The sequence below is a fragment of the Vicugna pacos genome, unplaced genomic scaffold (assembly GCF_048564905.1).
Source record: "Vicugna pacos unplaced genomic scaffold, VicPac4 scaffold_19, whole genome shotgun sequence".
Classification (NCBI taxonomy): Eukaryota; Metazoa; Chordata; class Mammalia; order Artiodactyla; family Camelidae; genus Vicugna; species Vicugna pacos.
In genome coordinates, this window is record NW_027328740.1 from 50888091 (window position 1) to 50905434 (window position 17344).

The 17344-nt window shown below is 32.2% G+C and overlaps 1 long non-coding RNA gene across 1 annotated transcript; it reads right to left on the minus strand.

Annotated features, from left to right (window-relative positions):
- Window positions 1–15150: 15150 nt before the first annotated feature.
- On the minus strand, window positions 15151–16283 carry LOC140693314 (uncharacterized). The gene is made up of 2 exons (XR_012069035.1): window positions 16012–16283; window positions 15151–15233 (listed from the first exon to the last, which is right to left on the minus strand). It is a non-coding gene; the product is annotated as an uncharacterized lncRNA (long non-coding RNA).
- Between the last annotated feature and the right edge of the window lie 1061 nt (window positions 16284–17344).

The window sequence follows — 17344 nt, forward strand, 5'->3', positions numbered from 1 at the left end:
AATATACAAATATTCATTGCATATTTGTATAGTAACAAAACATTATCAGAAATAGAAATTAGGAAAACTATTGTGTGTAAATTAATACCAAAAAGAATAAAATAGGAATAAATTTGATAAGTGAAATAAAAGTTCTAAACAAAGATCTATATATTACAGGTGCAAGAAATATAAGTAAACAAAATAAATAGAAAGATATTGTGTGCTCATGGATTGTATACAATGTGAGGAAATATTCTAATCAATCTTTTACATGTTCAATCTCCCCATCAGTAATTATTGAGGAGAATGTCATTTCTTAATTTTATACTCTTGCTTCCTTTTTCATGGGTTAATTGATCATAGGTGTGAGGGATTATATCTGGTTGCTCGATTCTCTTCTATTGATTGGTGTCTGTTTTTGAGCCAGTATCATTTTGTTTTAATTACTAAAGTTTTGTAGGACTGCTTAACATCAGAGAATTTTACACCATTAGATTTAATAAACTTTTTCAGGATTATTTTGGCAACTCAAGATCTTTGTGGTTACATATAAATTTTAAAATTATTTGTTCAATTTATTGGAAAAATCTCATTGGTATTTTCACATGAATCACACAAAATGTAGATTCCTTTGGGTAGCATGGTTGTTTCAAACACATTGTTTCACATCATTAACATAAGAGATCATTTCATTTCTTTGGATCTGTTTTAATTTCCTTTATCAATGTTTTCTGTTTTTTAATGTATAGGTTTTCACCATATTTGTTAACTTCATTTATATGTGTTCTTTACATATATATATTATTATATACATAATATTTGTAACCTCGTTTCCTACACAAACACAGCAGGCAGAAGGTAGTGGCAAGACAGATTCAAAATCCTGAATGACAGAAATCTGTAATCTAAGATACTTTATCAAGCAAGGCTATCTTTTAGAAGAAGGAGAGATAAATAACTTCCACACAAGCAAATACTTAAAGAATTTAGCAAGAGAAAAAGAAATAAGAAAGATCTACTATAAATAAAAAAGAAGCAGTATGCTATAGAAAAGAGGACGTCATAATTATATAGGCAATATCTATAATGACTTACAACAGAATAAATATGGTGTTGTAAAAGAAGAGATCAAAATTTTTAAGGGTCACAGAATGAAACAGGAAAATAAAGAGTGTTTTCTTCTTGTTTCTGTTTTCTGTTGTATGGGTTTGTATTTGTATTCTTATCAGTTAAATTAAACAAATATATTACAAGTCAATATGCATACAAAACAAGGTAACTATAAGTCAAAAGCATACAATGAAGTCACAAATCCAAAAAGAACCCAAGATTATAAAAGAAAACTTATCAAGCCACAAAAACAAAAACAAATGAACAAAAAGAAAATACCAAATCAACTAGAGAATGAAGTTCAGTATGGAAATAAACATGTCTATCAATAATTATCACAAATGTTAATGGACTTAGTGCTTCAATCAAAAGATATTTATTGTCAGATGGGATAATTTAACAAGACCCTACATTATGAAGCATAGAGGAGACCCACTATAGTAAGAGGAACACACATCAATTGAAAGTCAGAAGGTAGAAAAATATATTCCATGCAAATGCACATGACAAGAAACAGGACAAGCAGTACTGACTTCACACAATGAGACTTTACAAAAAAGGCCATAGAGAAAGATAAAAAAGGACATGATATAATGATTAAAGGAGCAAATCAAAATGGGGATATTATAATCATTAAGATATATGCACTCTGTATAGGAGCACCTAAATACATAAAAGAAACACTAATATATAAAATAGAGAAATCTCTGGGAACAGAATCAATGTAGGAGTTTATAACTCCCCATTATCATCACTGGACTGGCCTTTCACACAGAAAATTAATAAGGGGACAAAGATACTAAAATACATAATAAAATATTTGGAGATGATTGATATTTTCAAAACAGTTCTTCTCCCCAAAACTGAATATACATTTTTTTCCTGTTCACAAGGAATATTTTCTATGAAAGATTACATACTCAGGCACTCAAGAAGCCTCAAAAAATTTAATTAGATAAAAATTAATTTAAGCATCTTTTCTGAGTATAATACCATGAAACTAGAAAACAATCACAGAAAAGCAGGGAGAAAAAATAACAGAATCCAGATGAAAAAACATGGTACTTAAACAAGGGGGTCAGGTGCTGAAGTAAAAGAAGAAATTAAAAAATATCTTGAGAGATATGACATACACTACACAAAGTCTATGGAATACTGTTAAAGCAGGCTTAAGAGTGAAGTTCATAGTGGCAAGGCCATCCTCAAATTAGAAGAACAATTTCAAATATATAATCAAACGTTCTATGTAAACAAATCAGGAAAAGAAGAACAAACAAAATCAAAAGTCTAAAGAAAGAAGGAAAAAGTAAAGATCAAGGAAGAAATAATTGAAATAGAGATTAAAAAATAGAAAAATCAATCAATCTTTTTTTGAAATAGTAAACAAAATTGACAAATCTCTGGACAGACTCACCAACAAGAAAAGAGAGAGAACACAAACAATATAATAAATGAAAAAGGAGAAACTATGATATTATAAAACTGCTAGATGGGAATATAGGTGATACACTATTGTATATACATCATAGGAATATTTTCTTGTATCAGTCTCCTAAGGCAAAAGAAATAAAAGCAAATATAAGCAAGTGGGACCTAAAGAATCTTGAAAAATTCTGCACAGATAAGGACACTATCAATGAAATGAAAACACTGCCTGTGTAATTGGAGAACATATTTGCAAACAATGCAAGTGACCATGGGTTAGTAGATGTAGGTTAATAGATGTAACATTGATTTATGTTACATAACTCAAGGTGAAAAACAAAAACCCAATCAAAAACAAGAGCAGAGTACCTGAGTTAATATTTTTCCAAAGAAAACATTCAGATGAGTAACAGACAAGTGATAAAATTTCACAACATTACTAATTATTACATAATTGCAAATCAAACCACAATGAGGTATAACTTCACACTGGTCAAACGGCTATTATGAAAAAGTCTACAAATAGTAAGTGTTGGAGATGATGTGGAGGTAAGAAATCTCTTGTATACTCTTGGTAGTAATGTAAATTGGTACAACTTCTAAGGTAAACAGTATTCAGATTTGTTTAAAAACTAAGAAGTTAACTACCATATGACCCAGTAATACCTCTCCTAGGAAATATCTGGGAAAAAAACACCCTAAATTTAGAAAAACCAATTTTCAAAGCAGTACTGTTTATAATATGCAAGACAGGGAAGAAATCCAAGAGTCCACAGCAGACTATGGACTTAAGAAGAAATGATGTTTCTGTAAATATGCAATAAATATTTCTCAGCCATGAAAAACTATAACACATAGCTATTTCAGCATCATGAGAGGACTTAGTAAATGTTGTGCTTAGTGAAGTAACTTAGACGAAGACAAAACTATATATTTTAATTTATACGTGGAGTCTAAAGTATAACAAATATCTGTGTACATCTTTGTATAGCTATCTATTGACAGATGACAGAAAAATAGAAGTATAGATACATACGTACATGATAGATAGATAGATAGATAGATAGATAGATAGATAGATAGACAGATAGATAGATAGATAGAGACATGATCGAGTGGTAAAGAGATTAGATAGACAAGACTTAAGCAGACTCAAAGATATGGGAAAAATTTTATGTTTACCAAAGTGGAAGGGAAAGAGAATTCAATGGTAGGACATTGACAGATACAAAGAAGTATACATTAATAGAGAAGCAAGAAGGATAATCTGTATAGAATATGGAATTATATACAATAGCTTAAAATAATTGTAAGTTACAATTACTGTAATAATTCATAGTGCAATATAATCTACAAAGTGGTTGGGATCACCACACTGTACATCTGAAACTACACAATATTTTACATCTACTGTAATTCAAATAAAAATAAAACATATCCTGTATAATTTAGTCCTTTTTCCGCTGATAGCATCTTCCTTTAATATTGTTTTATTTTACACTTTAATTTTTATGACTACTGTTTCAAATTATTTCTTTTACTCTTGTGAACATGCTACCAGTTTGAAGTATCTATATTTATTGCCCCTGATTACCTCTTTTTCACTCTTTAATCCATATAGTATAGTAGCATTTAAGAACATACCCAAAGAAAGTGTTGAAAGTTTCTCGTGGTCTCTCCTTAGCATTTGGTCAATGTTTTGCATATTTTTGCCATTTTATATTTCTTAGAAGACTTCTATTCTACACCTCTTATAAGGTGTCTCGGTTTTGCTTTTTCATCTCATTCAGGTTTGTTAGTTAAAGTCTTTACTTTCACTTTATATGTAAGTGATAACAGTGTAAGTATTATTGGGTGAGGGATTTCTTATTCCAGTAGTTTGAAAATACAATCTTATTTACGCTTGGCGTATGTTTTTTGCTCAGAAATCTGCTGATAGCCTAATGGGGGTTCCTTAGTAGATTATCATAACTTTTTTTGGCTGCCTTTAAAATTTCACTCTGACATTGTCTTGTCAATTTGCATATGACGTATCTTGAAGGAGGTCCCTTTGTCTTAAAGTTATTGGTGTTTTGTTGGTTCATGGACTTGTATATCAGTTCCTTGCACAGGTTCGGGAAGTTATCAATTTTACTTCTTTTAATAAACCATCAGCTGCCTTCTAACTTTCTACCCCCTCCAGGATTCCACACTAATGTGCACTTCCTGAGGAAGACAATGGCTACTGTAGAATTTCCCCACTTTTAAATATCTTGAATCTCTGCCCTCTCCTATCATTTCTAGTTTTTCATTGGTGAGTTTGCTAATCTCTCTTCCACAAAGACATTCTACCTCGAATGCTTTCTGTTGCATCCTTCATCTCATTTATTAAGTTCTCCAGGTCCTCCAATAATGTTTGATTATTTTATATTTTCAGTCTCTTTGGTAATGTATTTCTTTTCATCATTTCATTTATTCCTGAGCTCACTAAACTGCTTTCTCAGTTTTGTTTGTTGTATTGAGATTCTGTATGACAGCTATTTGGATTCTCTATTGATTATATGGCAATAGACAATTACTTTAACTTTGTTTCCTGCAGGGTTGACATTGTGTGTGTGTGTGTGTGTGTGTGTGTGTGTGTGTGCAGGTGTGTGTGCTTGTGCTTCTGTGTCTGTGTCTGTGACGGTGTCTGTGTGTGTCTATCTGTGTTAGCGTGCCCTATAAAGTTACTGTGATTGGTCTTGATCTTGATAGATTATTGCTCTGATGACACTAAATAACAGATTGGGAGTTGGAGTCGTTGTTTTTGTTTTCTGGTAGCTTGCAATATTGTACAATTATTGGTTTTACTAACCTGAGCTACCTCTGATAACATTTTAAAATAGCACTTTCCTGACGCTACTGTGTGGATAAAAGATGTGCTTTCATTGTCACTTCTTAGAATTCTCTGATAGTTAATGCCACTGTTGTCACTGGGAAGGAGAACCCTTCCTTTTATCTGATATCCCTTGAGAATCAGTGTACACATTGAGGAAAGGTGTAAAGAAAGGTGGGTATTTGGAATCAGGCAAGTGCCTTTGCCATGTCCAGTGTTGCAAGGTAACTTGTCTCCACCACTGTGAATGGAGAGTAGGGACAGTTTCATGAATCTCTCAGTGTCCGAAGGATGGAAATTCTGTCTCCATTGTGGCTCCCTCCTAATTAACTGTGACCATGAGTACTGGTGCATTTGGAGGCCGAATCTGCGTGATCCACTGAGATCCTGTTTCTACTGGGTTCTTTGAATTTATGGACTCAGATATCCTATTCAGGGGGCCTTGGTTGCAGACACCAACTCTGGTCTTCCCTCATTTCAGCCTCCTTTGTGTGTTTTAGTCCACCGAACTTCACCTGTTCACATGCGTTCTGGAGTATTGTTTTGTGTTGAAGTTATTTTTGTTCAGATGTGAACGTTTTACTGACTGTAGATGTAAGGGGAGAGACAAAAATAGTTTCAACTAGTGTCACATTTGAAATTATATAGTTTTACAACTAAAAGCTTAAATTCTAATTAGGAAATTATAAGAACACTAAAGAAAGTGAACAAATCACTTCCCTTAATATCATAGTACTACAAAATATTTTGAATTTCCTGGGTTCTTTTCTTCAATGTTTTACCCACCTACATGCACATTTTACTAAAATATATCCCTATAATCTCTTTAAAATCAATTAAATTATTAAAATAATTCTCTGTGCTGTAAATATAGTACTTTTGGTTCTCTAATTTATTAATTGTAGCTTCAACATTTCTGTCTTCTCCATCCTTCTACCCTTTCCCCACAGGAAACCACTACTTGGTACACTACACATATATATGTGATTCTTTTTTTGTTTTCTTATGATTGTTTCACTTATATCTTTATTTTCCTAATTTAAGTTACAACGTAGAGTGTTTTTCCCTGTATGACTTATTTTCCTATGTGCAACACCCTCTGGGTCCAGTCACATTGTTCCAAATGGCAGAATTTTACTTTTTATTATACAATGATGAAGTATTTATTATGTTATCTATATCTCACATCTATTTCAGCCAATCATCTGTTGATGGGCAGTTGAGTTGTGCTTCTACTCCTGACTACTATGAATGATGATGTTAAGAACACTGGGGGTAATATATCCTTTAAGTTAATGTTTACATTTTTTTCAGATTTATACCAAAAACTGGAATTGCTGCAAAATATAATGCTTCTTTTTCTAGTTTTCTGTGCACCGTCCTCACTTTTACACTAGTGGATGCATCAATTTATATTTCCACCATCATTGTTCCTGGGTTCCCTCTTATAGACATTCTTATTAATATTTGTCATTTGTAGATATTTTGTTAATAGCCATTTTGGTTGCTGTAATATTATTTCTTTCTGGTTTTGATTTATGGTTTCCTAATGAATAGCAAAGTTATGTTTCTTTATATCAGTCTAAAAATCATCCACATGTCTATTTTTGAAAAGTTTCCATGAAGATTCTTCAACTGTTTTTAATTTGAGGTCTTTAATTTTTAAATATTGAGTCTAATATGCTATATATATATTATGGATTTTAACATCTTATTGTTCTCATTGTCTGAAATTTTTCCTTCTATTCTGTCTGTTATCATATGTCTTGTTGATGTTTTCCTTTGCTCTGCAAAAGTTTTTGCATTTCACACTTATAAAAGAAATAGAATCCCTTTATCGCAGAATACATCTATTTTTTCCTCAGTAAACTAAAAACTGTAATTGTTAGTTTTCCTTTTTTTTTTTAATTTGGAGACAGATCAAAAATAAAGATTGCTATGATTTATCTCAAAGTCAGTTCTGTTCCTGTTCTTGGTCAAATATTTTATAGTTTCATGCTTTACATTTAGGTAATTAATCCATTTTTATCTCATTTTTTTGTACTATGGAAGGAAGTACTTTTTCATCTTCCTTTTACATGTACAGTCCTGTTTTCTCAGAACTACTTTTTGAAGAGACTGCCTTTTTTCCATTTTATACTCTTGTCTCCTTCATTATAGACTAACTGATCATAGTGTGTGGGTTTATTTTCAGACTCTTTATTTTGTTCCATTGATCTCTGTGTTTCTATAAGTGCCATATTTTGATGAATTGATTACTGTAACTTTGTAGTATGTTCTAAACTCAGGGAGGGTAATACCTACAGCTTCATTCATTTTTCAAAATAATTTTAGAAAATTTGGGACTTTCAGATATATGTTCAAATTTTATTATTTTTCTCCTTGCTTTGTGAAGAAACTTATGGATTCTGTGAAAATAGAAATTTATAAAAAGAAAAAACCTGAGAAAAATACTAAAGTGTGGAGGGTAAAACAAACATTATTAACAACAACTGGATTGTTGTAGAAATCAAATAAAAAATATATAAAGATAAATGACAGCAAAAACAAAATCCATGGGGTATAAAAAAACAGTATTAATAGGGATGTTTATAGCAAAATAATCCCACTTATATAAATAAGAAACATCTCTCTCTTATAACATATTCTTACCACCAAAAGACATATCAATATAATAAAAAGAAACTTGTTAGTAGAAGGAAAGTCAGCTGAAAGGACAGAATATAATTAAAGAAAATAATGATTAAAAATATAAACATTTAATCAATCTAAATAATGGCTTTTGAAGCATAAATAATGTTGATAAACTTTAACCAGACACATGAGCATAAAAGAGAGTTACAGATTAATAAGCTCAGAAATTAATGAGAAATTACAACTTATATCAAAGAAATAGAAAACATCATATGATGATACAACATATTATATGCCAATAAAATGGAAACCCTAGAATAAACGGACCATTTCTTAGAAAGACTTAATCTCCAGAATGGAATGAGAAAGAAAACATGAACAGTTTATCACTAATGAAATTGAATAAGTATTTAAAAAAATCTCTGTAGAAACAAAATTCCAGGCCTAGACAGCTTCACAGATGATTTCTGACAAACATTTAGAGAAGAGCTATTAACTATACTTCTCAGCGTATTCCAAAAATTTCGAGAGGATGGGAGGCTTTCTATCCCACATTTCTGTATGACACTTCTGCTAGAACTGGAACAAATATCTCCAGAAATTACAGGTTACATACTACTAGTAAGCATAGATGCAAAAACACCACTAAATTGTTAGCAAATCAAACAATACATTAAGAGGATTATGCATTATGATTAAGTCCATTTATTTCAGGGATGCAAAGTGATTCAATACCCACAAATTAATGAGTATGATACACCACACAAACAACCTGAAGAATAAAAATTATATGGTCACCTAAATAGAGTCATAAAATGTTTTGACAAATTCAGTATCTATTTATGAATATATTCCTCCTCAAAGTGGACATGAGGAAACACACTTCAACACAGTTAAGGTCATATATGACAAGAACTCCGCTAACATGACACTCACTGTTTAAAAGCTGAAAGCATCTCCAATAAAAGCAGGAAGAAGACAAGAATGCACACTCTTACCACTTTAATTCAGTATAGTATGGAAATTCTAGCCATAGCTATCCAAAATAAAAGTAAATAAAATATAGCTAATTAGGAATAGGAGCAAAAGTGTCTGTTTGCAGATTACATACTTTAAACAGAAATCTTAAAGAAGATGCCACAAAACAACTAGGGCTTATCATTGCATTTGGTAAACTTTCCGTATGTAAATTTAACATACAGAAATCTTGCATTTCTACACACTAACAACAAGCTAACAGATAGAGAAAGTGAGGGAACTATCACATTTACAACTGCATTACAAAAAAAAAATCAAGAAATGTATCCAACCAAGGAGGTAAAAGACCTGTACTCAGAAATCTATAAAATATTTATAACAGAAATTGAAGATAATGCAAACAGATGAAAGAATATACTTTGTTCGTAGATGAGGAAATAATATTGTTTAAATGACAGAATAAGCCATGGAAATACACAAATTAAAATCAGTGCCTATCAAAATACCAAGGGCATTTTCAGAAACTTACAAAAAATAATTCTAAAATTTACATGTAAACCCAAAGAGATGAAATCACTTAAAAAAAAAGGAAAGAAAAGAAACAAACTAAAAAGAGAAACAACTTTAACAAAAACAAAGAAGATGTATCACTGTCCCTGATTTTAAACTATAATACAAAGCTGCAGTATTAAAACGAATATGGTAGTGGCACAGAACATACAGAATAATGGAACACAACAGAATGCCTGAAAATGAAATCAGACAATTATGGTCATTAAGCCCATTACAAAAAATGAATATACAGTGGGCGAAAGGTAACCACCGGGCACATGAAACTACTCAACATCACTAAACATCAGAAAAATGCAAGTCCAAAACACAGTGAGATTTTATGTTGCTCCTGGCAGAATGACTATTATCAAGAAGATAACAAACTTAACTGTTGGTTAGGATGTAAGAGAAACAACCCTGATACACTGCTGGTGTGAATGTAAATATGTGATGCCACTGTGGAAAACAACATGGAGCTTTAAATAAAAAGTAATAATGAAATATAATCCAAAATATACATATCAGGATACTTATTCCAAGAAAATAAAACACGAATTAGAAAAGATAAATTCAACCCTATATTCACTGCAGCATTATCCTCAATAGACAGGATATAGAAGCAAATTAATTGCTCATCAATAGATGATGGATAAAGAAGATGTGTGTTTATACTATATATATCTACCCATCTTAAGTACAGATTAATTTATATATATATATACACACACACTTATTTATATATATATATATATATATATATATATATATATATATATATATATGCACACACACATAAAAATACAATGGGTTATTACTCAGCTGTAAAAATAAGTTCTTGCCATTTGCAACAAATGGGTTGACCAAGAGGATAATATGCTAAGTGAATTAAGTCAGAAATTGAATGACAAATGGTGAATGATTTTACTCATATTTGGAATTTATAACAAATGAACATAACAACACAGAAAAGGAATTATAGATATAGAAAGAAACAGGTTGTTCACAAGAAGGAGGGAAATGGGGTGTGGAAAAGAAAATTTGAGGAAATTAAGAAAGAAAATATTCCAGTTGCAAATTAAATGAGTCAGGGACAAGAAATGTACTATATGGGAAATAGCCAATAACTATTGAATATTTTAAATAGCAACATAACATATCTAGATATATTCTGGTGATCTGTTTGAATTATATTAAAAACAGCAAAGAGTATGTTGTGTAAGAGAAACTAACACAGTGTTTTAGATTAAAATACACTTCAAAAACAAACAAACATACACATAGAAAAAAATTAGATTTGTATTTAACAGAGGCAGGGTTTGGGAAAGGAGGATTTGATTAATGTACTCAAAAGCTATAAACATCCAGCCGTAAAATAATCGTGTTCTAGGGATGCGCCGTTATAACATGAAAATTAAAATTAATACTGCTTTATGTTCTATATCAATGTTGTTAAGAGAGTAGACCATAAAGTTTCTCATCACAACCAAAAGACACATTGTATTACTTTACAATTTTATCTATATGAGATAATGAATTCTCCCTAAAGTTGCTATGATATTTATTTCATGATACTTGTAAATCAAATCACTATCCTGTGCACCTAAACTTACACAATGTTTTAAGCAATTTATATCTCAATAAAAGTGGAAGAAAAAAAGGAAAGTCAATTGTCACTTTTTCCCATGTCATTTCTCATGATTCTTTTTGCATCAAGTAAACTTTAGTAATGATATACTTATCCTAGGTAAAGATACTAATAAATAAGTGATTCTAATAAATTATACATAAGGATACCAATAAAATTAGTGTTTTGCCATGCCTTAAACTTTCTTCATGTTAACAGCCCACTGCTTTTGTAGGCAACAACATTTCATTTCGTGTATTCATCTGAGATTAGGGAATGGATACAAATTTAAAACTGACTGCTCTTACTGTGAGTGATAAAGTTCACTGTCTCAGACCGAAAGTCTCATTTCCACAAGAGCATCTGTAAGAAATGAACATGCTAGGTTGCTAAAAATCTCAGAATGTTAAAATCTCAGAACTCCTACAATTCTTAACTGTTTTTCAATGGGAATGCAATACTGACAAAAACTTGATTTTGGATAACAATGTGCTGTTTTCTCATGGTTGCATTATGGGATGTGAGGATAATAACTGAGATCCACAACATACATTATCGCTCAAGCGCTGGGCAAAGAATGTAAAGGTTCTGCATTTTCAGTACTGAGGACTGCTTTCAAAATGATGACTACACTCACTCTAATCCAGGTAGTCCAAGGAAAGAAAGGTTATTGCAATTTGTAGCTTAAAGGGAATAAATCAGCGGTTCAGTCTCTATAAATTATTCAAGGGGTGTTCAAAGACAAAATAAGTTGTGTCAACAATGAGAATTAAAAAAAAATTTGATATAAGCTTAAATTAAAAGGGGGACACAGTCCTGTGCTGGGCTCTGGGGACTGGAGTTTGTATATGCCTCTGTCCAATTCAAGGGTTCAGTGGCTTGGCCCTAGCATTAGCTTGGGATTCAATAAACATGTAACAAATAGTATACTGGGAGAAAGATAATCTACCTCTCTCTGATCAGGAGAAAACCTGGTGGAACAATGAAATTCTTAATTCACAGAGATTCTGCCAGATGCAGAGGAATAATTCACTGATGACTCAACTAAGACAAACTTAGTTACAGCTTAACAATCCATCATCACACACACACACAGTGGTACAAATATTTGTAGTATTTACTATGAAGAATTCAGTGGGCAGAGATCAGAGTATAGTTTTCAAACACCAGTCAACTTTTGTACTTTTGCCAATAGTCTAGATTTTCCCAGGTAGAAAACTACAGATGGACAAACAATATTCTTCTTTAGGATTTCTAATTTTGAAATTAAAGTGTAGCTTTTGACTTACCAGTATAGAAACTTGTCATGATGATAACATTAAGACCCACTGTGTGATAATAGAGCTGGAAACTACCTGCTGAACCAGACAATCTGAACCCCAGACTGCTAATGTAAGCAACAAAATAATCACCATCATAGTTCAGCTGACAAACTTAAAAGCTTGATGTTTCATTTCAGGAGAAACCACTGCTGTCCAGACACAGATCTCCTGCTGCAAATGGGCTCTTTTCTTCTCTTGGTAGATGTCATATTGGTGAGATGTTGCTAGAGCTTACCCTGGCTCATTTGCCCATTCTCCAGATTATCAAAGGCTTATTCACATATGGTGACACATTTTCAGGACTCAATGTTGCCATTCCAGTCTTATCAGCTGACACTTTCTGCATGATTGTGAGCAGAAGCCTTAGGCTCCCTGACCTTGCCAACAATTTTCCAGCATTTCAGGGTATTTCACATTCTGAAAATGCTTCACCTTTTATTTTAAATTAATGGGAAATAATCAAAGTCTTCCATGAATATTTTATATTTCCTAAAATCTGTATACATTTGGTATTCTTGCAGTTGGACAAATTTTTAATTCTACCACCCTCACCTTGTTCTAGTCCACACATTTTAGATTGCAATTTGGTTACTGAATGCGACCACCCCAACCAAGGGTCTAGTACCACTTAGGTACTTCCTGTGTGAAGGTTAGAAAGGACACAATTTATGTGGGGTGTATATTCCTGCATTAAATGTTTGCAATGACACGGTCTCTTCTGGACAATGCTCTGATTCTAAGAAGTAAATTAATTAGAAGGCAGTATACTTATTGGTAAGGGGAAGAGAATCAGCGCTTTTGTGTGGGTGGGTGATGAAGAGACAGGAAAAAAATCCAGCAAATGAGAATGGAATGCTTTAGGCCTCTGGAGGCATGAATTAAAAGGAAAATAATACTTTACCTCTTGTACCTACCTCAACTTACTGTCTTGAATGAATAGTCCTTGTGCTATGAAAACAGCTAGTTTTTGGTGAAGTGTATAGACCATAACGAAATAGTTTGAAAACTATGAGAGTTTTGTTGTTTCAGGAAAGTAGATTTTGCTTAAATTCAACATGTATTTTTCATTCACTAAATACTAAAACTCATCCTGTGGCATGTGCTTTGTTTACTGTGTTATTATCCAAGTTAGACAAGGAAAGGGGGATAGACAGAAAACATCTGGAGGAGGTGGTTTTTGTGCTGGGACTGGGAAAATCTTAGTAGGTAAAAGGAGTACATCCTAACTCCAAGGATTAGCTGGAGCAAAAGTTGTGAGTTTGGAGCTAACTCTCTTGACAAGTATTTCAATCGATGTATCTCCAGAAATAGTGAAACATAAAGAAATGCTAAGGTAGTCAGATGCCAGATCTATAAAGGAATGACTAAATTATGTTTAGTTTGTGTGCTTAGAGTTGGAAAGGCATTAACTGCCACCCTGAGGATGTAAGCTTGCCTTTGGCTGGAACATAAAAGCAACATAAATTATTGACTATAAAATAGAGCATAGATTCTTCAGGACAGGAAAAAAAGCATCAATTGGAATGCTTTGAGAACAGCACAAAGAAGACCATAGATAAAATTACTTCTTAATTTCTACCACATTCTGATTGTGCCATCCGAGACTGCATCATGTGACCTTTATGATTCCAAGAATCACATAAAAGAGACCATGATCCCTGGGCCGGTTCCTGCATTTATCATCCGTTCCAAACTACCCTGACTTAACACTTTTAATACTTTCCAGGATGAACCAGAAATCACTTAGTACTTTTACCTCTCTCCATGTTATATTCTTTTTCCAAATTCTTCCATTTTCTATTCTTCCTTCCAAGAAATTATTTAAAATTATACCCATATTGTTCCATCAAATGATCATATCAATCAAATATCTCTTTTTTTCTTTAAATGTTATCTTAGTCTCCAGTATAACTCTTTACTCTATTTTAAAAAAAATAAGGAAAATACAGGTACACATCTATGTTTGTTGTTCAAATAAGAAAATTGCAGATATTTGTCGACATATGCCAAATCAATATTAATCTTTGTTATCCTGCATAATCTGGTAGTCATCTGTTAGATCAGTTGTAATTAGCATGACATTCATAAACTGAGGTTGGCTGATAAGTTGGCCTTGAAAGAGAGGTAGCTGATGTATCAGCTATCACTGGCACTGGAAACCGTGGGGTACTCCCAGTTGAAGTTTAGGAAAAGACCTTCATTGGCAGATATGTTGTGATATCTTTTTGGAAAAGTAGAAGGCTCCACCATTAGTCCAAAATAATTGCTCTGTATGGGAGACAAGATGCTTTACTGAGAACTAGAAGTTGTAGTTGTAATGAAGTTCACACCACAGCCATTTGCTTCATTGTAGCTGCTTTGAGAGTGCCCGTGGACAGTGGTCAACTGATTTAAAATAGCACGTTGATCCACTGCAATATTGTTCTGGTGGTCTAAATGACATTGATGATGGAGGAGAAAAATCACCTCTGATCAGGTTAGTTGTATCACCAAGTACGTGGCTAGTAGACGGCTTTCTTATTAGAGGCATGTTTAAATTTGCAGAAAGTAAAAATGAACTTTCTACACTAGTGTCAGCCACAAAACCAGAATTATGGATATGCACATTACCCTCTGCTTTAAAGTGCTTCTTTTTGAAATCTTAAGCCAATGAAAATACCAGAGAGCCATTTTTATTCACAACTCTTCTTTTTATTCTCACTAAAACCTGGGGACAACCTCGTTTAAGATTTCGATTATGGCAGAACTGTAGCTAAAACCAAAGGAGAAAAATTTTAGTAATATTTTAAAACAAAACACAAGACTATATTAAGCCTAACCTATAAAATCTCAGATTTCACGTTTACTATGCAATGATATTATCATAAAAATGTGTACAATGCTGACTATATTTTGAAATTCCATATTTGGAATATACACATTTAAATAGAATAGTCATCAAATTTAAGAAGTTAGCATTTGCAGCAACGGTGAAAGCAACTTTTTAAAAAAAAGCTTTAATACCTTCATTTAGATTTCTTTTAAGATTCATAGTTGCTAGGAACGTTTTGCATAATCTTGAATAGTTAAGGCACTGTCTTAATTTTTAGAAAAAATAAAGAATTTCAGCCTTTGTAGTTTTATAGAATTTCAAAATCTTGCTTTACATTTATATTACCATATTTTGATATACAAAATAAAATTTTATATATACATTACCAAGTCATAACTACAATTACTGAATTCCTTGCTTAAAACAGAGACTTCTTTCTCTTCTGCCAGAAAGTCAGCTAGACAAGAAGATTTTTGCAAATTCTGCCGCAATTTACTAAACCCATAAATGTTAAGCTGTCTAAGTAAACTTTTCATACTTCCAGTTTCAAATAATCTGAAAGGGGCCTATCGTTCCAACACTTCCTTCTTAAAGACAGCTTCACCAATCACTATGGAAGATCCAGTATAACCCCACCAGATGGATTTAAATTGGTCACTCCCAGCCATTTTCCAGAGTTTTCCTGGAAATATCAGAGAACGAAAATCATTATCTTCACCTGATTCTGAGACACAATGTATGTAACATGGTCTTTTTATCAAGGATTCTTCAGACAAAGTCTGAAAAGCATTTTCTTCAAACATAGACTTCAAGACAAGTCCCCAGAGATTGTTTGATCACACAATAGAGATCTACCAGAGTTTCCTGAACCAGTTGGTCCGTCTTTATGAGACACATCTTGAATTTCTGAAGAAACAGGTGTCATCTCAAATAACTTTTTCTACTGCTACTTTTCTAATCTGCATGTTTTTGAGCACTGCAGCTACAAATGCTGTTCTGGCAGGCCTGCACAGATAAACTGCTAGGCCATCACAATGGTTCTCAACTTGAGAAGATGCGACATCACAAAACGACTGGTCTCCTAGCAACTCAAGTGTAACATTAAGCCAGTGTTTATTTCTCATTCATCCAGTTAAAATGAAACATATAGGATACTTATTTTTATAGTGTGATCTGCAAATATTATCCCCACAAAATCTTTTTAAATAATTTAATTTTTTGGGTCTATGAAATAAAACCAATCTCCATACTTTTGTACACAAATTTATAACAGATTTATGAACAGAGTATAAATAATGCACAAAATATATAAAATAATTTTAAAGTTATGGAATTTAAAGTGAAATTTGTGTTAAGCCTGTACAGAAAATTTATACCTATTACATTATAATTTGTAATTAAAGTGAAACAATTTTATTTGGAAATGGAAGTAGTTATTTATCTGTTTACTTTACAATAAGTAGCTCTATATTCAAAACATGAGCAGAATAATTATCAGTGTATTTGGTATGTTTATTAATAAATGGTAAATATTTATGAAATAAAAATATATTAAAGTAATCAATCAAACTTGAGAAATCCCTAAGGGGGTAATTTTTGTTTTAAATTGTAATTCAGTGCTATAAGTAAAACAAATAACATATTTATTTTGTTTGTAATTCATGAATTATCACCTTTTGCCATTCTTTCACTCAGAAGTTTTTCAGTCCTAGAAGGAATAAATTTTCTTGTCATCTTTATAATCCATACTCTTGGGGCTTCTGTTAAGTGTTCCAAAATGATGTTGATAAATACACTTATAAACAAGATCCTGGGTTCAATAAACAGTGCCTTCATTAAGGGGAAAACAAACAATCAAACACAAAGAAATAACAGTATATGTGGGTTTCGGTGGAAAAGACCAGGTAATGCATTATAGGAAGCAATATGTTTCTCAGACCTGAAACAGTTGGCATTGTTAGCATAATGCGGCATTTTAAGGCAAGTGTTTTGTACACTAATTGTTAATAAAAGCTAGGTTTTGTATCACTAAACTGTAGTAAATCCAGCTC